Here is a 23,486-nt window from a genome sequence, read left to right as displayed (position 1 = left end):
TTTGGCCAGGGGTAGAGTTTACTAATCTCCAATTTGTTGCATTGTTGATTCTTTTTTCTGAGTTCTTGATATAAACAACATCCACTGCTTTCAAGTTGTTTCTGACTCAACCATCATCCATTGGGTTACTGAAACTACATCTTTCTGAGGGAGTGACTCCTCATCTTTCTCCTAAGAATTCAAACCATTGGCCTTTTGGTTATTAGCATAACTCGTAATGTACCACACCATCAGAACTCCTTGAATTCCTAGTGAGGAACACATTTTAGTCAGGATTCATCATTTACAAAATCATAAGCTTCTTCATGGATTGTGTTAAAAGTAAGTGCTTTTTTGTTATTTCATTTTTTAATTTTAACACTTTCTCCCTCCTTCATGCATGCCATGAGATTATAAGGGGAGCTCTGGTGGCCTAGTGGCAAGAAGCTATACTGCAATCCCAGAGGTACGCGGTTCATATCCGCCAGATGCTCTGCCGGAGACGGAGGGACAATTTCCTCCTGTACCTGTCAGATCTGATTTGACGGTACATGCACAAAAAATAATAAAAAAAATAAAATTTTTAAAAAAATTAAAAAAAAAAATTAACAGTATAACCTTATATTACTTGCAATAAAAACTCTTTCTTATGCAAAGTTATTTGTTGTTAGGGGCTTAGTTATTCTTTATAATACAGCTCTAGAACTACCAAAGCTGAATCTGTTGCATATTTTGTTACATTTTTGGATTAAGAACCCAAATTACCTGCAGTTTAGAATTAATAAAACTAGAATGTGCTGAGCAGCCAGTTCTGTCAGTTGTCTTAGGAACGTAATCTGGAATTGCCAGACTTGCCACTAGAATGAAGAGGGAGATGGCATTGTTTTCCCAGGACCAACAGCAGTGGCAGATGTTGAAATGGTGTCTTCAAAGTTGTCCCATTGTTCTCTATTTTTAGCATATTACCTGCCTGAGAAGATGACAGAGTAGGCTAGAAAGAAAATGTTTCATGGCACATTGGTTCTGGACTCCACCCGTCCCCCTACTAATTGCTGGCTTCCAGGAGCAGGTTTATGGGTCATCTATCCCTGTGGTCCTGGATTCTGAACTCCATGACCAATTTTTTGTTTCTTTCACTGAAACAAAACACATTTTTCTGATTGGCAGTGTCAGGAGGACTGCTTTCCTGGAAGCCTTTTAATAGTAGGAGACTGGGAAATAGTCTAAAGCTTGGAGAGAAAAATTGAAAGGACTGTACCCGGACTGTGTGATAGACCATTTAGATTGGAGCAGGGATGGCAGGGATTTTAGGACTTCTCCTTAGTTTAACTCATGAAACTAACTTGGGCTTTGTCCCTTTTTACAAAGACTTTGCATTTTTATAAGCTGTCTGCTAACTTGCTGGAAGTAGGAGCGGCATCCACTTCCGAAATGGCTTGCCTCCGGAAACTCGATGTACGAACAGTGGTCAGGCTGTTCGTTCATAGGGTCGCTGAGTCGTCTACGACTCGACAGCATCAAACAACAACAACAAACTGCTAACTTGGTTGATAAGCCATCACTATTAGAAATGTGTGGTTCATAGACCAAAATTCTACCAAATTTCTATTCTATTTTTTGTAAACAGAAGATCTTTTATGTATATAAGCACTACCCACTCTGCTAGGGGTATTATCTGGTCATTATGAAAGAAGTACGTCGTTTGTCTTTAGTAGATTGACTAAATTCATACCAGCATTCTCATAATTATGTATTTCTGAACCTCACTTTCAGTATTTGTCTAAATTGCATAATAGCTGCGTGCTGTGTAGCTTTTAGAGTAATAGAATATGTTGTTGCTGTTGATTTGCCATCTAGTCAAGCACAACTCATAGCGACCCTATGAACAAAAGACCTGAAGCCTTTCTTTTTTTTTTTAAGCCTTTTGATGACTATCATAATTGAGTATTGTACTACCAAATCTAAAGAGAGTTGCACTTGGAAGATACTGTCTCCCCAAGAGCAGAATTTGCATGTTTCTGCTTTGGGTAAAACCTTAGCTTACATTAAGAGAGATTTCCGTGCTGTCCCTCACCTTTGGTCTTGTAAATGTTTTTGGCAATCTTTTAGGAGATTAATCTGAAGTAGTTAAAACAGAGACAGGTTTTCCAAATATGAGTAAGGGTGGATAGAGAATGCTATGGGTACAGGTCTCTTTTGGGGTGATGAAAATCTTCTAGAATTAGAGTGTTAATTGTTGCCTACTTTTGTGAATGTGCTAAAAACCAGTGCATTGTTTTATTTTAAAAGCAGATATAGACTGGGATAGGGATGGCATTCTCCAGTTTTCTGTCAGGGCTCTCGCTGTAGAAGGAAGATTCTGATTGTGTTCTCTGCTGTCCTTTGAACCCATTGCCCAGCAAAGGCAGCATGAGGCTCTGTTCAGCCTCTTGGCCCAGTTTGTCCTTTTATATCTCTCATTAACTCATGGAAGCACATGGCTTTTATATTTAAATTTATTCAAGCTGTAATCTTTGACATTTGAGTTAGCTTTTAGTACAGTTTTGCATTTATAGTAATATATATTATGTATTTTCTCTATCCCCTAAGAATCCATTTTAATCTTTTCCGGATGCAAATTTCAGCCTGTCTTGTCCCATTTCCCCTCTCTTGCTCTCTTTCCCCTCCCCCCATGGAGTGTGTTTGATCAGGTGTGGCAGGAATATCCACTGTCAAGCTGCGCCCTTTATATTAGTCAATATTATCCTTCTCCCCCCTCCCTGTCTGTCTGCCCCTTTGGGCTTTCCCAGTTGATTTATAATTTTGGAATTCTCATCGGAGTCTGTAATACAGTTTGTTCATTATTTAACCAAAACCTGTTTAATGAGCAGAGAGAGGCAATGTAAATGTTAGGCATGTTGCAGTGATGTACCTTTGTGCTTCTCAGAGCGGGTGGGCAGTTAACTCTGTGATGCCTGCAGGGCTGGGGTGCCCTGGTCTTAGGGGCAGGGGACCACTGCCTCTCTCTTACATTCCAAAGATACATTTCCTTTTATCCTTCTAGCAAGTTTGAGGGGGCTCTTCCATATTGGAATTATTTTTAATCTTATTGCTAGACTGTTTGGTAAGATCTTTAACATGGGATGGAAAGCAAAGTATAGGCAGTCTCTGGGTTAAAAGAAATCTGATTTATGTGTAACCCATAATTTGAACCAACCTCTGTAAAGCCAATTATAATAAAAATTTAGTGTGTATACAATGGTCTACAATAACAAATGAATGGTACTTTGTGACCATTGTTGTTATTACTACTGCATTATTATGTTTAGTATATCTGGAAGTCCTTTTTAAAATATTTTTTAAGATTCTAAAGTTGTCCAAATATTGAGACAAAAATTTGACTGAAGTTAGAGATGAACCATGCCTAAATGTTCTGATTTACTTACAAATTCAACTTAAAGACAGATTTAGGAATGGAACTTGTTATAATCCAAAGACTATTTGTATTAGGCAACTTGGTGCTACTTTCGGTTGTCGGTCTGATAGAGTAGATGGGTTAGAAGGCTACTTTTAGCCAACATAGTCTACAACCTTTGTTTTCTTTATTTTCCAGATTAAGCAAGTCCTTAGCACTCTTCATATAATACAACCTTATAGAAAAGCTCTAGTTTTGTTATGGTTTGTGGTATTTTGCTGTAATAATTTGCTTCCATGATTATTAGGTTACCTTTGCCCTTTTTATTTAGACTTAGATTGTTATAAAAAAAGATTGTTTTCCTTGAGATTAATTCTCTTTATGAATGTCAGGGTGGGAATGTCTGACTTCCTTTTTTTTTTTTTTTAGATCTATTTTTTTTAAAATTTTAATAATTTAAATGAACATTTACAGGGAATTTGCATTTCCATTCATTCATTGTTGCACTTTTCTCCCTGCCCAGCCCTCCTCCCACCCCCCTCCTTTTTCTTTATGAGGAGGGAAAGAGAATCACCATCATCATTAACAACCCAAGGATGATTCTATGAGTTCGGATGTGCAACCTCTCTCCAACTTTTTTCTTTAAACCATTTCTGACATGACTCTTTCCTTCCGTGACATCTAGAGTCAGTAAATCATTGCAGTGGCCACAGAGAACTCAAAGTACTCATGATTATGGGGTTTATTAAGGAAACAGTTCAGGATCAGTAAAGATTCAGGATACAGTTCATCAGTCAAGAAGCCTCTTCTCAGCAGTGCCTTCAGGCAGACCTTTCTGTGACTTGCAACCCTTGGTATCTTGCCCCATTTGGGCCTCTTGAGCTATCCAAGCCTCTTTCATGCGCAGGAAAGTGTTATACTCTTTGACTCTACAATAAGTGTCCACAGGCATCTCTTGCCACTAGTAAGTCTCCTGTCCAAAGACACTCAGCTTTTTTACTCTGTGGACCAGGAACCCCACCATGCCATATCTCCTGGTCCTCCTGCCTCTGCTGCTATTGTTTTTGTTATTTATTTATATGGCTGCTTCTTGTTGCCTCTCAGAATATCTGATGTTAACAGCTCTCTCTCTCTCTCTCTCCTGGATCTAGGAGATTCCCAGTGTAGGAATCCTGAGTCCAAAGGATGGTCTTTGCTCCTGTCTTCTCTTAGTGGTAGACAAGCCCCCTCTTTCCATCTCCAGGAATCTCATTTTAAGCTTATTGAGATGGAAAACTGACCATTCCCTGCATGAGTCTACTCTTTGCAACTCTTTGAACCTTCTTTGCATTACTGGCAAGCTGCCCAGTCCCTTTGTTTAGACCACAAGTACCTTATTTGCATAATCTCAATAATTTGGTCAGTGTTAGAAGTCTATGGTGAAAAAGGCAATGTAAAAATGATCTATCTCTTTAACTTGTTATTCTACTCCACAAATATTTTTGAGATGTTATTATTTGTTAAGATTGAAATATGAGCAACTGTGTACCATGAACCTGTATTGACCATTAAGATACCATCAGCCATATTCAATAAAATCTTGTGGTGTTAACCTAAAAGTTGGTGCATTTTAGCCATTAGCTTCATCTGGTTTCCAGCTACCTTAATTGCAGGCATGGTCTTGCAAATCACCAACAGCTATGGGACTAGGGTAAGAGAAAGAGTGTTTCCCATACTGGGTGGCAAGACTTGACGCAAGCAAGACTGCAGGCACATGCTCTTGCAAATCAGCATCGTCTTGCAAATCACCAGCAGCTGTGGGACTAGGATAAGACAAAGTGTGCATCTCATCCTGGACAGCAAGACTTTAGGTGAGCAAGACTTGTGGCAGCAAGACTTGAGGGAGACTGGAGCAAGACCCTGGTGATGGTAGTGAAGAGAATGTGGCATTTCTGTGGAGAAACTGTGGCAGTGTATGAACTGAGGCTTCTTGCATTTGTACTGGGCACAGTTAAATGTTTTTGCTGTTCATTGCCAGATGCTTCAAGGAGAAGCTGACTTATAACCGCTTTGGGGTAAACCTTGCTGGATGATTTGGATTTGACTGCTGAACTGAAACCAGAGCCTGGACTAACTGAGGAATTGTGCCTTGAAACTTGCGCTAAAACCTAGACTAGTTTGGGGTGATATTCATTGCCTCTTACATACTTCCCTAGTACATTTTATTACTCCAACTTAACTTCCCAAAGAAACCCCATTTTCAGTACCATAACTGAGTCAACAATGAGTAAATGAACCTCTTGCTGTTGGTGTAGCTTTAGAGGCACCCTGGGACTGGACTATGGGTTCTTTATCTGCTTTCTGTTCTGGAACGGTTAAGGGCTATGTTATTCTTAACCTCTCTGGCCCTTTCAGAAAGATGTTCATGGCTTTGTGCCCTCATGTCCTTTTTTCTGCTCGAAAGACAGGTCTTTACTGAATTGAGGGTGGGTGGGTAGGGTTATTTCATTGTACTGTACTCTTCCAGCATTTGGAGTTGGAACACCAGAGACTTTGGTTTTAAGCAGGAAAAGAAGAATAGTCTAAAAGTGATCACAACTAAGATTTTTCTTATGGAATAGCCTGTAATGACCTTAAAGCCTTTAGGGCTAGGCATGAGTATGTCTTAATGATATGCGTCTGTGTGCATGCACATGTATGTGTGTGAATGTTAGAAGGGAAGATAAAAGGGGCTGTAGGGAGTTGCTTTTTGAGAGTTAGTATCAGGCCTTTTTAGTTCTAAAGATATATGAGAATTTGAGGTGTCCAGCCTAAGACTACAGGAGTCTTGAGACCCAAGATAAGTCTTTTTGTTGACTGTGGAACTCTTATAGTTTCTTGGGCCACTTTTTTCCTAGAATTCCCCTTTCCTTTGGACTTGTCTTAATAAATTATATCTAGTCAATGTTTATTGAATATCTGCTATATGCCAGCACTTTGCTTATGTACTTAGGCACTGGATCATTGCACTTACGGTGGAACCAACTCATAGTTCACCCTTCAGCAGGTTTTCAGAGGCTGTAAACCACATGGAGATTTTGCATCTTTCTCCCACAGGGCCAGTTGTGGATTTAAAGTGCCAGAAAGGTACCACCTTTGGGTTAGCAGTTCAGCTCCCTATGGACTAATAAAAACAGTCAAACTTCCTACCCTCATTGCTATAGGTGTTACAAAATAACTGATACTAACTGATCCGAGAGCGAAGCTTAAGGACTTCTCTTCTATGTCCTATGGCCCCCTATCAGACATGGAATGGTTTATAATGAATGAGAGCAATTTCTTATTTCTACTTTTTCTATTGCATAGCACATGAACATGACAAAGAATTGAACAGAAAAGATAGCTTATACATTTGTTTGTTTGACTTTCTCTTCAAGAGCTGTTCAGACCAGAGTTTAGGTAGTCCCAAAGACACTGGTGAGTTGCACAGAATAATTCTGAAGGATAGCATCTTTCTTTTACAGCAAATACTCATACAGCAAAATATGGTGTGCCTGAGTGCAAGAAAGAGAAGCAGGTGCTTGGAGAAAGTGGATGTGTCAGGAGTTTATTTAAATATAGTTTATCCTGGACAAACACACCTGTAGGATTCTGTCTGCCTCAAGCTTTGTGAATTCACAGCCTGAGCTAGGTTTTTTGAGTCCATCTAACCTCCAAAGGTTTACAGAGCACATTAAACAATCTGGAAGCCAAGCTGGGGGAACCAGGACATGTTATGTTTGACCTAGGCCGCTTAGAAATAGCCTTCTAAGTAGACACGAAAAATGTTTTCATTTCTCACATTTAATCTACTTCACGTGGAACATACGGAGGAGGTAGGAAAAAAAGATTTTAGTAGTCACTGTCAGGAAAAAGATTGAGTATGTTTTTTGAAAAAAAAAATTACTAGTCATTATTTTTCAGTTACAGACTTTCAGGTTTTTTTCCATACTGGTTTATAGTTTGGGGACTGGTACAGTAAGCAATATGAGCATGAGAAGACTGATGAATCATTAGCTTTGCCATGCTTGAGTCTAAGCTTGCAAATTGCTCAAGGCCTGAATAAATGGAAACTGAAAGAACTAGAGTCCCTGAACGGTGTAAATGGTTAATGCTCTTGGCTGCTAACAGAAAGTTTGTAGTTTGAGTCTACCCAGAGGTGCGTTGGAAGAAAGGCCTGGAAATCTACTTCAAAAAGCCAGCCATTGAAAACCCTGTGGAGCTCAACCTATTACCCAATGGGTTGTCATGAGTTAAAATTGACTAGTCAGCAACTAGTTGATAAAGCATTATTACATACAATAAAAATTGGAAGACCAGTTCATGTAATGGGCTAAGTATTGGAAAAAGCAAGGTTGGGCAAACTTGTATCTATTTCTGATGATATTCTTAACCCTAATTCTAGCTGAAACTCCAGAGGGTTTTTTTAGAAGCAGTAAAATACACAGGAGGAGATTGATTGCCCATCTTTCTCCCATGGAACAGCTGGTGGATTTGGGTTGACAGTGTAGCTTCTTAACACTGGGCCACCAGAGTTCACCTTTAAAGAGTCCTATATATTTATGACTTGACTTTATCATTTCTATTTGCTGGGGTCTTCTCCAGATAATCTTTGAGCCTTATCCACTAAGCATTTTTCAACAAAAAGTTCTAGATATTTGTGTTTGAGGTTAGAAAATAAAGACTGAGAAGCAGTTACTCAGTCTGTCTTCTCATAGATGCAGCTTTCTCTTTTTTTCTCTCTCTTTCCCTGATAACTGAATGAATGAATGAAAAAGACCAGAGAATTATTGATGCTTTTGAATTGTGGCATTGCCAAAGAATCTCAAATATACCATAGACTGTGGAAAGAACAAGCAAATCTGTCTTGAACAAAGTGCAGCCAAAATGCTACTTAGAAGCAAGGGTGTTGAGATTTAATCTTACATGCTTGGGTCATGTTATCAGTAGAGGTCAATCCCATTAGAAGACATCATGCTTGGTAAAGTATAGGATGAGAGAGCAAGCCCCATCAATGAGGTGGACTGATGCGTTAGCTGCAACAGTGGGCTCAAGCAGAGCAGTAATCGTGAAGATGGCTCAGAACTGGCCATGTTTTATTCTGTTGAACACAGGATTGCTATTAATCAGAGTGAACTTGATGGCACCTAACAATACCCAAGTACATTTAGCCATCAGAATTACAGGAAATCCCTGGGTTGTATCAGTTTTATCATTGACTTATACTTGTCCTTTTATGTTATGTAAATTTTTTCCTCCCTTTGAAACAGTTGAACCAGCCCCTACTCCCAGTCATCTTTACTTGCTGCAGTTGCAGCTTTTAAATCACTGAAAAGACTTTGAGCTTTTTCTTGGCCTAAAGTAAGTCTGGGAGTTCTGGTGGCATAGTCTGTAGGGAGTTGTGTTGCTAACCCAAACACTGTGCCTCTCTAGTGATTTGGATCCATCAGTGGCTTTTGAAAGATGGGTAATCTTCTATGTGATTTATACCTGCAAAAACCCAGTGGAAGGTGAGCTATGAGTTGATTCCATCAGCAATGAGTGAGTGAAAGTGAATCTAAGTAAGAATTGTTTTCACCTTTTCTAACTTACTTACAAATTTAACTTAAAGGCACAATTAGGAACTGATCTACTTTATAACCTAGGATCTGCCTTTAGTCTCCTACCTACTTGTTATTACTGTGTGCCACTGAGTCAGAACTGACTCATATTTGACCCCCTAGAAGCTTTTCAAAGGCTGTAAATCACATTAGAAGCAATAGCCCATCTGCTGGATTCTAACCAATTGCCTTTGGGTCTACAGTGCAATTCCTTACCCACTAAACATCTAGCGCATCCTTCTGCTGTCTAGTGGTGGTATGTGCCATTGAATGGGAACTGACGCATAGCTGACCATCCAGCAGGTTTTCAGAGACTGTAAATTGCACAAGAGGATATTGCCTGTCTTTCTCCTTTGGAGCAGTGGTGGATTTGAACATCAGCCTTTGGGTCAGCAGACAGCCTTTGGGTCCTTACCATTAAGCCGCCAAAGCACATATTTTCCACTACATGTATTTGAAAGTGGGTTGAAAAGGGCATTCATAATAGCTTCGCTCTCAGAATCATAGGCAAAGACACCTAACTTCTTTTTGGCAGATGTTAGGGGACAGTGTAACAGTATGAACTGTGGTGGATGTCGGAGTGGTTGGTATGACTCTTATTGGATTGCCCTTTTTAGCAGTCACCTCTTGAAGTCTGCAACTTCTCTGGGCATGTGCCCAACTTGCCATGACAGCAGTCAGTTGAGTAAAAGGAGGGAAAGCTGCTTTGTTTTTAACTAGGAGGCAGGCGGAGTCCCTTTTTTCTTTTCTACCCACTGAAACTCAGAACTTAGTGCCAGAACTAAGTTCCAAGAGGATTTTGGAAGTCAGATGTTTGAAATTCAACATGGAGTTTTGATCCTGAGAGAGATGAAGAATTCATTTATCTCAACCTTGATTCTCTCTAGTCACCTCTGTTTGCTCACAGATAGTTAATTTTTTACCCGAGTTTCTGCGATGATTTGGGATATGTTTTTGGAAAGAATGAATACATTCTTTTTTTGATTCACCCATTAGGAAATAGAGCTGTGTGTGGAGCAAAATGGAGATCATGTTAGCACAGATCACCTCATCAAGGAAGGGTGGTAGATGGAGAACGGTCATTACCTTAATTTCTCCCCTTTCCTTCAGGAAAACAGGAGATAAAATGTTCCTTCTCAGTTTTGAGGGCTTTGTGCTTTCTTTTTTGTTCTCTGGAGATCCTGAAGGACTTAGATGGACAAGCACTCCTGGGTGCCTGTTGGCTGGCTCTTCATTGCATGCCTCTTCTGTAACACCAGGCTTCTGTTAGCACTGTTACCACTGTAGGTTGAGATGTGAAGGGCTGCCACATGTGCACAGATCATAACTGACCTTTCCTTGTTCCACGCTTATTGAGCAATTATTTGCCCACTTGTGGAACTCACATTATTGCCTGGGTTCCTGGCCCTGTGTGAAGTGGGAGCATCAGGAAGTTGCCTGATGGACTGGACATCAGAGGGCAATAAATTGGCATTTGATTTGGTGGAAAGGCAGGGCCAGATGCAGTGTGGGAGCAAGCGTTTTTCTGCAGTCAACTATGTAGCTTGCTTCCAGGTGTCCTGGAAAGCAGCTTGGGAACTAAAGGCTAAGAGGGTAGTTGGGGATATTAGTTGGGGGAAAATAGGATGAAAAGAACTTCCGTGTGATCAGATCTGAATTGGGAAAAATCTACAAGTAAAAGGACAAGAGAGATCTCCCTGACTCTACTTGGAGTCTTCCCACTGATCGTTCTTCCTTTTTCAAGTAAAATGCGTTATTAATTGACTGCATCTATATCTATCTATAAACAAATTTTGGAGGCTCATAGCACAGGGTTGTAGAATAAGGAAACCTCATTCTACATAAATTTTTATGAAACTTCATTCTTCTCTTTGGGCAAATAACAAGTTTAAGAGAACTGGCACCTCAAAGTGCTATGGGAAATTAAAGTAACGCAAAATTAAAAATTCTTTTAGAAAAAGAAGACTGGCACCAACTGATAATAAAGTCAGAGCTGAGATGGTAATAGGTCTGCCCTCTCGGTGGTGATGGTTATTGTTTGGTGCCATCAAGTTGACTTCAGCTTATAGACACCCTATGAACAAGAGCTCAGAACCGTGTCCTCTCCTGAGCATTCCTCATGATCTCTCTGATATGCTTGAGCCCATTTTTACAGTCGCTGTGTCAGTCCATCTCATTGAGAGTCTTTCTTTCTCTAACCCTCATACTTTCCCAGTGTGATGTCGTTTTTCCAGGACTGGCCCCTCCTGACAGCATGCCCAAAGTATGTGAGATGAAGTTTCATCATCCTCACCTCTAAGAAGAGCCCTGATTAAACTTCCTTAAAGAACTTGTTTGTCCTTTTGGCAGCCAGTGTGATACTCAATACTCTAATGCCATATTTCAAAGGCATTGATTATTCTTCTGTCATTCTTATTCACTGTCAAACTTTGAGTTGCATAGGATGCATTTAAAAAACCATGACATGGATTTGGATACACCTTAGTCTTTAAAGTGACACCATTGCTCTTTTAGTGCTTTGGAGATGTGGTTTTGAGGCTCCACCTTTAGGTTACCTGCAAAATTTCCTATGGACTACACCACCAAGGCTCATCCCTGCGGTATTGTTTAACTTGTTCCTCTATCTTACATACTTTCTAGATTCTCTCAGAACTCACTGTCATTGAGCTTATCCCAACTCATGGGGACCCTCCGTTGAATTTCTTAGGCTATAAATCTTAACAGGAGTGATGGCCCATCGCTCTGCCTTGGAGGTGCTGGTGGAATTTCTGTATACCAGAAGTTAGAAATAAAATTAATTAAATTTGGGTTAAACATTTTTTACAAAAGTGTTATAAGTGATACCGTTTAATATTATATCACCACAGGAGACACATGCACTCAGATTATCTCACAGGTGGTAATGCTAAGTATGATTACTTGGTTCTAGTGGTATTAGTCACATATTCCCATTATATTATTTTTCCTTTTGTAATAAGTAGTCTGAGGTTATAATTTGGCACCTTGTGAATATCCTGTCCTCTTACATTTTTTTACCTATTGATCATCTGTTGATGAAACTTTGCTTAAATCATTCATTTCTTTGTGACAGGAAAATGGTTTTTAAAAACCTGTCACTCTATACTTTTGTTAGCTGACGTTTTCTGTAAAGAATTGCTTCCTCTCATCATTGGAAGATGAATTTGTTTCTCCTAAAAAAGGCAGGGTAAATATTATGTCCCTATAATATCCAGTCTTCAGCATAATGAGTTAGGGTCAGTAATCATGACTAACAGTGACAGATGAAAAGTTCCTCCCCCTTATTAAATGTATGTATGGATTTTTATTTATTCAGTTTTTATAATTTTTATAATTAATCTTGATACTCAAATAATTCCAAATTTGGTGAAAGAGAGCTCTTTCAAATTCGTTTCTTTAGGGTTTTTTTTGACACAATACCATTAGTTTTTGAGCATTTCTTTGCTTTTTGTTATAAGCAGACAACATTAAGGAGAATAAAAAGGAATGGAATAGAATTGGAAATATTTGTGCCTCCTACATGGGTGAAATTGTTGTTTTGTGAAACTTGTTTTAATTAGAAACAATTTTGTTAATTGTTAATTGTTTAATTAGAAACAATGTTTGTTCCAAGTTGCAGTGTAAAATGTACTACTTTTATTCTCTCAAATGTTTGATATTTTTTAATTTATTTGAGTGAAAGTTTAAAAATCATACTAGTTTTTCATTAATACACATTTTGTTTAAAAATATTAATTATAATTGATTAATTATAATCTTTGATCAATCAATTCTTACTGTAGATCATGATCAGAAAAATTGAAAGCCTGAGGAGAGAGCTTATGATTTATTCCTGTTCCAACACTGGTTGGAATTTGTCTCAGCGGTTTTATTCTTGGGCAGAATTGAAAAGTATTGAAAAGGATGAGTACATTCTTCTTTTTGGTCACACATTAGGACATAGAGCTGCGTGTGGAGAAAAATGGAGACAGATTATATTAGCTCATATCACCTCATTAAGGAAGGGTGATAGATGGAGAACAGTCAATACCTTAATTTCTCCTCTTTGCTTCAGGAAAACAGGAGATAAAAGACTTTTATTTTTTCTTTCTTGGCATTCAGTAAAGGAATGACTCAGTGAGGTGCCTTAGCACTTTTGACCTTTGGGAACCAGTAGACTCTCAACTGATGTCAATAAATTGCTTTTCAATAAAGCAGTTCTATATGGATGATTGTTTCTCTCTGAACAAATCAGCTTTTGCAAGGCAGGAATTCATTTGAGGTCATTTAATTCATTGGAGCCCTAGAGAATGTTAGGCTAAGTAGTATTCTTCCCTGAGGAAATAAGGATTATGGATACAATTATGACTGACACATCAACAGAGAACTGCCCGAAGTCCAGGCTGGGTCTTAGAAGGGATCGTGGTACTAGGGATATTGTAGCTAATTTTAGATGGATCTTAGCTGAAAGCAGGAAATACCAGAGGAATGTCTTATCTGTGTTTCATTGATTATGTAAAGGTGTTTGTGTGGATCATAACAAACTGTGGCTGATTCTGAGAAGAATGGGAATCCCAGAACACTTGATTGTGCTAATGCGAAACCTATGCTTGGATCAGGAGACAGTCGTCAGAACAGAGCAAGGAAACACTGCATTGTTAAAAATTGGGAAGGGTATATGCCAGAGATGTGTCCTATTTTCATACCTTTTCAACCTATATACAGAACAGATTATCTGGGAGGCTGGGCTGTAAGAGGAGAAGTATGGCATCAGGATTGGTGGAAGATTCATCAGCAATCTGTATTATACAGGTGACACAACCCTGCTTGCTGAAACTGAGGAGGACCTGAAGCACTTACTACAAGGGTCAAGGACTGCAGCCTTCAATATGGATTGAGGCTCAGTATCAAGAAGACAAAGATTCTCACCCCTGGGCCAATTGGCAGCATCAGGATGGGTGGTGAAGAGATTGAGATTGTACACAGCTTTAGTTTGCTTGGCTCCACAGTCAACACTCTTGGCACCAGTAGCCAGGAAATGAAAAGATGTATTGCGATGGGGAAGTCTGCTGTTAGGGACCTCTCGAAAGTACTGAAGAGCAGTGGTGTCTCTCTGGAGACTAAGGTGCGTCTGATACAAGCTATGGTCTTTACAATCCCTTGCTCTGCATCCGAAAGCTGGACAATGACTAGGGCAGATAGAAGGAGAATTGATGCCTTTGAGCTGTGGTGCCAGAGAGGAGTATTGAATATACTATGGACTGCTAAGAAAACGAATAGGTTCATCCTAGAGAGGTTTAAACCAGGCTGCTCCTTGGAGGCAACAATTCTGAAGCTTCATCTGACATACTTTAGACATGTTGCAAGGAGGGGGACCGGTCCTTGGAGAAGGACGTCGTGCTTGGGAGGGTGGAGGGACAGTGCAAGAGGAGAAGGCCCTCTATGAGGTGGATTGATTCAGTGACTAGGGTAATCAGGGTGGGTGTGTCAGAGACAGTGAGATTGGCACAAGACAGAGCAGGGTTTAGGGCTGTTGTACATAGGGTCACAATGAGTTGCAAGTGACTTGACGGCACATAGCAATAACAGTCACTTGGCAGGGAGTTATGAAAGTTTAGTGGTAAGGAATTGTGCTGCCATCCCAAAGGCAATCAGTTCAAATACACAAGTTACTCTGAGAGAAAGATGGGCAGTCTCCTTCCATGTGATTTTTGTCCCTAATAACCTGCTAGAGGGCCAGCTATGGGGAGGTTCTGAATTGATGGTATCTAACAACAGACAACTTATACCTTGTTCTTTTTATATTTTAAGCTGGATTAGGGAAAAGGGAGCATAACATATCATGTAAGAAGTGGCTATTGTTTTAAATCTTCTAGTGGGTTGAATTGGGAATCAGATCTATTGGAGGAACTTCAAAGAAAAATTTTTTTCCCCAGGAACTTTCTTTTTAGTTGAAGTTCATATATCTGTTCAACACATATTTTTTTTTAGACTTACTGTGTGCCCAACACTAAACAGGTAAACCAAAAACCAAACCTCTGACTATCTAATTGATTCTGACTCATGATGCACTTTTAGTTTATTTTGGGTTTTTTCATGGCTTGTATTCTCCTCGAGAGCAGTTGTCCCCCGTACAGCAGAACAAGCTCAGAGAAGAAGGTGGAACATTCTAATACAAGCCTAAGTGACAAGGCACACACGTGGCATTGGAGGCCAAGGGGGAGCCCAGAGCCACCACCAGTGTGAGGGACGTGTGCAGACACGGAGCTCTGGATCCAGAGGCGGGAGCCTCACTTCCAGGCACATACTTTTTTCTATCAGTTTTGGAGACTATAAATCTTAACAAGGATGGAGTGCCTCACCTTTCTCCTGTGAGAAGCTAGTGGATTTGAACCAGCATCCTTTAGGTTAACAGGTGATTTATTTTTTTATTTTATTTTTTTTTTTAAACAGGTGATTTATAATGGTACACTGTATCTTCAAGTTTCCTTGAACTAGCTAATAGGGACCTGGTTTTCAAGGACACTAATAGATATTTGTTCCTTCTCTTATAAAATGTATATTCTAGCATGTTGATGATTTGAACTGCTCTAGAATTTGAATGAACAGCTGGGTACTGATTTGAAGTCCACCCAGCAGATCTCAGGAAAGTGTTATTTGTCTTTACTGAAAAAGGGAAGTTCTAGAGTAATCAGAAAAGTGGCAGCAGTGGTGTATCTGCCTTATCTGTCTTACTCTCACCCTCTACTCTAGCCTTGGCATTGACCATGGAAATACTGTTTACATTGCATCATTAGCTACTTTAGGATTTTGGATGTCTTAGGGCTGGATTAGCCTGTTTATTAACCTTTTTGATTAATCAATCTGTGCATCTCAGAATGGAGTTGTCTATGGTTGTACCAGTAGGATGAAATATCAATGGTTAGTTCCCTTTTCTAATAATGTTATTTAACTTTACATTTAAGTCTTCTTATATTGTTGTTAAAACTTTGAAGTTTAAAGATACAAAACAGACATTTTTAACAGCTATTTTTGAGCTACTAAATGCTACTAAAGTGCTAAAAAAGTTAGGAAGTCCCTTTTCTCTAGCCAGGTTCTAGTGGTTAATCCCAGTTAAAAACAAACAAACTTGAGTGCTTCTGAAAAAAAAAGTAACTTGAGTGTTTTCAGAACCCACTCTCGTTAGCTTAGAAACCTTATGTGAGAAAGAAATATCACAACTTGTGTAGCTTTGGCATAGGCTCTGCTTTGGTAACTAGTAGAACATCTCATTATGTATTTATTGTTTGGATCCCAGAGAAAAGCACCTTTATTTAGAATTAGCTCATGGGAACCTTGGGACCTCAAGAAAGAATGTCACCTGTCTCTCCCAAAAGTATTCCTGGCATTTTCAAGGACAGAAAGATAACAAGGCAACAAAGCAACTAAACAGTGGCTCAGGTCTTCTAAAAGAGAACCTGAAGCAGATGCGCAGTATAAATGTTTTCTACCAAAAGACCCGTGATGTATCGCATGCTTTAGAGTCTGTTATATTCTTGAACTTGAAGTTTGGATCTTTGTTTCTCCTTTGCTTTCTTTTTTTTGAGGGGATGAGTCTGCATTAAAGTTATATCATTAATGCTTACTAGAGTGAAATACTGTTAGTGACTAGAGTCTAGTGACTCTGGCAGAGAATCCAGATTCCTTTTTGATGCAGGAAGAGAGATTCATGGTTCAGCCCACATGGACAGTAGCATTGTGGCATAACTAGTCAAGGGAAAGTGGATTTCTGTTTTCAGAATCCAAATATGGTTCATTAATCCTCCCAAGCGAGCCTGAGATTAGCATCTTAATCAGTTTCGTTTCATGAGCTTTAAAGACTCATTCTGTTCTCTAAGTTCTTATAAGGGAGAAACAGTGGCTAGTTTTGGTAGAATTTTTTCATGTTTGGGAACTTTGAAATAATGCTAGGACCTTCAGTGATCCTGTAAACTTTAGGCTCAGCAGTCAGTGAAATTGGGTTGTGATCACATAGTAACAAAAGGAAGAAGATGGGAAATATTTATATTGGTAATGGCCATCTTCCAGAAGCTCCACAGAAAAGGAGAAACTAGCTTACTCTCTTAGCAAAGACTGTTTACTGCTATTAAGAATGTGCGCTGGCCCCCTTTTCCCATCTTACCTGATTGGTGCAGGACATTTAATGAGTTGATGGTAAGTATTTTTTAGTTTTTATTTTGAAATAATCTCAAGTTTACAGAAAAGTGGCAAGAATAATAACAGAGGACTCCCATTTACCTTTTTGCTTTTTTTAAAAAAAATTTTTTTTTACCTTTTTGCTTTTTAATCCGTTTACTCTTTCTTGACACACACGCGTGTATATTTAATTTTCTAAATAATTTGAAAATAGGTTATATTTAATGACTGTTTATTCCTTAGTATTTCAGTGTGTATTTCTTACAAAGGATATTCTCTTTTTGTTGCTATGTGCCATTGAGTTACTTGTGACTCATAGCAATCCTATGTACAACAGCTTTGAACTCTGCTTCTTTTTTGAACTCTGCTTTATCCTTAGTCAACCTTTTTGTCTCTGACACACCTTAGCCCATTAACCCAGACACTGAGTCAATTTATTTCGTCAAGGGTCTTCCTCTCTCGCACTGTCCCTCCACCCTCCCAAGCATGATGGCCATCCTTGCAACATGCCCACATTATGTCAGATGGAGCTTCAGAATCCTTGCCTCTAGGGAGCAGCCTGGGTTTTTACCCTCTCTAGGAAGAACTTGTTTGTTATTCTAGCAGTCCGTGGTATAGTCAGTACTCTTCTCCAGCACTACAGCTCAAAGGCATCAATTCTTCTTCTGTCATCAATAGTCATTGCAAAGACTATGGCCTGTATCGGTGGCACTATGCAGTATTTGTCCTTTTGTGACTGAGATATTTCACTCAGCATAATGTCCTCCATTTTGCATAATATTTCATGAGTTCCTTGTTTTTCAGTGCTGCATAGTATTTCATTGTGTGAATATATGCCAGAGCATCTCTATCCATTAGTTTGTTGGTGGGCACTTGGGTTGTTTCCAGCTCTTTGCTATTGTGAACAAAGCAGCAATGAACTTGGGTGTGCATATATCTGCTTGGGTGGTGGTTATGGTTTCTTTAGGGTATATTCCCAGTAGTGGAATTGCTGGGTCAAATGGTATTTTTATTTGCAACTTTTTTTTTCCAATTATTTTTGTGTGAGTGTACTGTCAAATCAGATCTGACTGATACAGGAGGAGATTGTTCCTCCTTCCCCCAGCAGAGCATCTGGTGGATTCGAACCGTGCGCCATTGTAGTTGCAGCTCCTTTCCACTAGGCCACCAGAGCTCCCCTTATTTGCAACTTTTTGAGAAAGTGCCATACAGCCTTCCATAGTGGTTGCACCATTTTACACTCCTACCAATAGTGAATAAGGGTTCCAGTTTCTTCACAGCCTCACCAGCATTTGATGTTTGCTGTTCAGTTAAATTTTGCTATTCTTATTGGGATAAGATGATATCTCATAGTTGTTTTGTACAGAGACAAATTTTAAGGAATATTGTGAGTGGTTGCTTAAGATACCTGTCCTGAGAGGACTTGTTTTAGGAGTATGTGCAAAACTTTCTACCTTGCTTGTCTCTCTCTTCCTATAGGAATCAGTTCTCAGGGATAATACTTTATGCTGCTTTTAAACGATACCTGATAACTAAAAAGAGCTCTGATGGCATAGTGGTGAGGAGTTGTGCTGCCAACCCAAAGGCATACAGTTCAAATTCACCAGATGCTCCTCAGGAGAAAGATGCATTCATTGTTTTTCAGTCTCTGAAAACTCACGTCAGCTCTGAGTTGATTCTAATGTGGATGACACCTAACAAAACAACAACTGTAACTAAGAAGAATTTTGAAAATTGGGAAAAGCTTTGGCTCAGTGAATCTTGGGAAAGAATGAAGATGAGGTTTGGAAGTTTCTATGAATGTGATAGTATCACACAGTAAAGTTTGCTCTTTCCTCTCAACCAATAACATGAAAGTTTCTCTTCCAAAATGGATTAGCAATAGTCAAGTAAAATTAATTCTCGTCTTCCCCAGTCCCCTTTCTCCTTCAATAAGTGGGACTTGTATGAATTCATCATTATATTTCAACTTTTACTCTCATTTTAAAATTGGACTCATTGCAAGTATCCACATAAGCTTTTTGAAAATCTATAAGCCCATTGTCCAAGAGCTTTAAGTGAGAAAAGATGAGAAAAACATTTCTCATTCTTATCTACTGTCACCCTTTTCTTTCCTGCTTATTTCTTTGTGTCTTGCCTTTTGATTTTTTAGGGACTTGAAGGATCCAATTAATATGCATGACTGAGCTCCTTAAGAACGAAAGAAAAGACAAGGAGAAACAGATATTTGTTCTTGAGGCTTAGGGTTTTTTTTTGCATTTACTATTATTACTCTAGTGAGTAAACTAATGATAGAACTATTACAAATTAAAACGTTATCAGATATCAGTTATGTTTTATTGAGGGAATCTTGTTATGATAAAAAAAGAGATTAAGATGAAAAAGAAAATCAAGTCAACTAAAGACGCAGAAAGTAAAAAGAAATGAACAGAAAGGAATAGAAGGAGAAGAGTTGGGGTGGAAGCAAGAAGAGTGGCCGTAAAGACCAATACAGAGTAGCCAAAACAGGAAAATGGAAGTCCCCTTTGATGTTTGCCTTTACTTAATCCAGTGTTTGCATTTATCTTTTTCAGTAGAGTGTGCTAAGAGGTAGAATGAGTTGGGATGGATGAAATGGTCTTCCTACCTAGAATTAAAGAGTTTACCCTATGATAAGGTGACTGGATGACCTGATCCTCATGGGCTCGGGTGGAAGAAGCTATTAAGTGATGTTATTTGGCCAACTCACATTAGCAAAGTTATTTTTAACTTCTCATTTCAGTCCCTTCATTGTTCAGGTTCCTTCATTGGCTACCATGAGGGAAGTCAAAATTAGCAACTATATAAAATGAAGTACCTCTTGTCTCTCCAGTCACTTCCAAAATAAACAGGGAGTAATACTGTCCGTATTTTGTCTCACTTTACTCTGAAGGGTAGCAGTAGAGGAAACATGGATTAGTGTGTAGTGATTTCTAGGCTCTGCCCTCTGGACCGATTCCCCTCTGAGTGCTCAAGCTGAGTGACAAGACCATGTGGTGAGAATGCAGCTGGAAGTATATCATCGACAGATTTGGGCAGGGTAAATATAGCACAAGCAGGATGTCAGTGTGGGAGATGGATTGTTCTGGGAAAGGAAGTGTTGTCTTTTGTCTGAGAAACAATTTCCTGCACTTCTGGAACTCTTGCTTTCTTTTTTTTTTCCAGGGTTGAACAGGAGTTGGCAAGGGTTGGATACACTTGCTGTTTTCTGTCTCTGGGTGTCTATCTTTTCCTACATTTCAAGTTGGGATAGAAATCAGATCTGTTTCAGCCAGTTAGGAAATGGACCAAATAAACAGCTATGCCCATGCCTTAGCTCATTCTGTGGGATCTTAAAGTGAGTACATGCATAGAGCCTCTTTTCATAGGGTGACCATACTTTTCATGAAATAAGACTGGTTGAGAGACAACAATAATTATAAAGAAAATTAACTCTATTCAAAGTCAGACATCAGGCACCAGCTGGCAGGAAACAGCTGGGATATTTCTGGGGTCTAGACTTGAGGTCCCTTCCACACAAAAATTTAACTTTTCAACCTAGCTTTGTTTTCTGAGCTTCTCAAAATGGCTGCCTACCTGTGGCAGCCTACATGAAAGGCTAAATCTATTAAATTCTATGATAATTTACAATTACTAGATCTTTATGGTTTATAGATTTTTTTAAAACTATAGTTTTTTATACGGCAAGTATTTTCTAAGTTTTAAATAAATTTATAATTTTAGAATTCAGAGAATTCCCATATAACTCACATCTAGTATCCTCTCTTATTAACATTTTATTAGTGTGGGACATTTGTAATAATTAATGAACCAGTAAAATATTATTATCTATAATCTAAACTTTATCCAGCTATGTTTATTTTTTACTTACTATTTTTTTCCTCATCAAGAATCCTAGATAGGATACTATATTATATTTAGCTATCATGTCTCTTAAGGCTTCTCTTGTCTATAATAGTATACTTTTAAATTTAATAACAACAACAATTAAATAGATTGGATCTTGATTAGTATCCACAGATAATATTCATACTCCAGAGGGTTAAATAACATGTTCAAGGTCACAGAGTTAATAAAAACTTATATTAAAAATATGATTATGGATTAGAGAAAGGTGATGAGACTTTATTTGTATGAAGGCAAAACTATATAGCTAATCTTCAAATTAGCCATTTACAGTAGATGAATAAGAGGTAGATACTAATTGTTCTTGGACCTCTCTTTGCTATGCATATCAAAGGAGCTGATGTGATGCTAAGGCTCCTGGGCTAGCTGTTCAGTTGACCTTACTTTCTAGCAACATACTTCAAGGTACACCTGAATATCTGTGTACCTACTAAAAGCATAACAGAGACATTCACGTAACTAGACTATTCCGTGCATGTGTAAAAGCAACTACTTGAGAATAAAGTTCTTCCATGTTTGCAGTCCATTTGTCTATGTAGGCAAGCTCAAGTTCTAGCTCAAGGATAGAGAGTTTACAGAAATGTAGAAATGTACAAAAAACCAAAAGACAAAACAAAAAAATATCTTGTAAAACAGGAATTTCTGACTGTGAGTACTCTACGCAGAGAGATGAGTAAGGGGAGTAAAGAGAGGAGGTAAAGTGGTATGTTACTGATGATCCTAGGTACTTTTAAATGGTCATTTCAAGGTAACAAAACCCAAAACTATATAAGGGAATAAATACATTATTAGCTCTTAAGACTCTGGAGATAACATATTCTTTGTGTAACAATAAGAAAACTTTTTTAAAAGTAGAAATAATATTTGAATCATAAAGGGTAACTTTTTTAAAAAATTTTTTTCAATTATTTTTTGTGCATGTACCATCAAATCAGATCTGACTGGTACAGGAGGAAATTGTCCCTCCTTCTCCAGCAGAGCATCTGGTGGATTCAAACCATGGACCTTTGGGATTGCAGTACAGCTTCTTGCCACTAGGCCACCAGAGCTCCCCTAAAGGATAACTTTTAAAGTGCTCTAATTTAAACTAAGGAGCTCTCGTGGCTTATTGATGAGGAGTTGCACTGTTAACCCAAAGGTATGCAGTTCAAATCTACCAGCTACTCTGCAAAAGAAAGATGGGCAGTCTCCTTCCTTCTTTCCCCAGGAGCTCTGGTAGTGTAGTCTGTATTGTGTTGCCTTGCTAACCAAAAGACCATTCATCTCCAGCAGTTCAAATTCACCTGTGGCTCCTTGGGAGAGAATCAATAGTCTCCTCCCATTAAGAGTATCCCTGGGATACTCACTGGAGAGTTAGAATATGTGTTGGAATTAACTTAATAGCAGCGAGTTTAGTATTTTTGAGCTTATGGTTCCCAGAAGGGAAGTGCATATCTTGTTAAAGCACTAGGAAAAATAAGATAGAGTTCAAGAGAATCTTGATTTTCATTTTAAAAAACTTTTTTTTAAAAAAAATTGAAGTGAAATTCACATAACAAAAAAAAATCAACTATATTAAAGTGAACAGATCAGTTCATTCATTGCATTCACACTGTTGTGCAGCTACTATCTCTTTTATTCCAAAGATTTCATCGCTTCAAAAAAAGAAACCATTTGCCCATTTAGCAGTTACTCCTCATTCTCCTTCCCTTATCTGCCTATGGATTTATGTGTTCTGGTTATTTTGTATAAATAAAATAATACAATATGTGATCTTTTCTATCTGGTTTATTTCACATAGCATGATTTTAAATATGAATTAGATTTTAGCATGAATCAGGACTTTATTTTATGGCTGAATAATATTCCATTTATATGTATCCATCACAATTTGTTGCTAGACATTTGGGCTCTTTGCACCTTTTGTCTGTTGCTAATAATGTTGCATCTAAGAGCTGGACAATGAATAATGATGACAGAAGAATTGATGCCTTTGAGCCATGGTGTTGGAGAATAATGTCAAACATCTCATGGACTGCCAAAAGAACAAACAAATATGTCTTGGAGAGAGAGGGTGCTACCAGTGTTGTTTGGAGGCAAAGATAATAAAGCTTTGCCTCATATACTTTGCACATGTTGCTAGGAGGAGCTGTTCCTTGGAGAGGGACATGATGCTCAAAAAGGCTGAGAGTTGGCAAAAGAAAGGAAGACCCTCGACCCGGTGGATTTTCATGGTGACTACCACAGTGGGCTCTAATGTGTCAGGAAATGTGAGGATGGCACAGAATAGGAAAGGGTTCATATAAACACACAATGATGTTGCAGACATGTTCTTATATATATATAAAGAGATTGAGATTGTACACAGCTTTAGTTTGCTTGGCTCCACAGTCAACACTCTTGGCACCAGTAGCCAGGAAATTAAAAGGTGCATTGCCATG

General features: G+C 38.6%; 1 protein-coding gene across 2 annotated transcripts in view; it reads left to right on the top strand.

Annotated features, from left to right (window-relative positions):
• The window catches only part of GBF1 (golgi brefeldin A resistant guanine nucleotide exchange factor 1), a 128,252-nt gene that overhangs the window by 14,038 nt on the left and 90,728 nt on the right, over positions 1 to 23,486 (top strand). The gene's annotated exons all lie outside the window — the stretch shown is intronic.

This window comes from Elephantulus edwardii, unplaced genomic scaffold (assembly GCF_000299155.1).
Source record: "Elephantulus edwardii isolate Elephantulus edwardi_28Jun2011 unplaced genomic scaffold, EleEdw1.0 scaffold00006, whole genome shotgun sequence".
NCBI lineage: Eukaryota > Metazoa > Chordata > Mammalia > Macroscelidea > Macroscelididae > Elephantulus > Elephantulus edwardii.
This window is presented reverse-complemented; position numbering and strand designations above follow the sequence as displayed.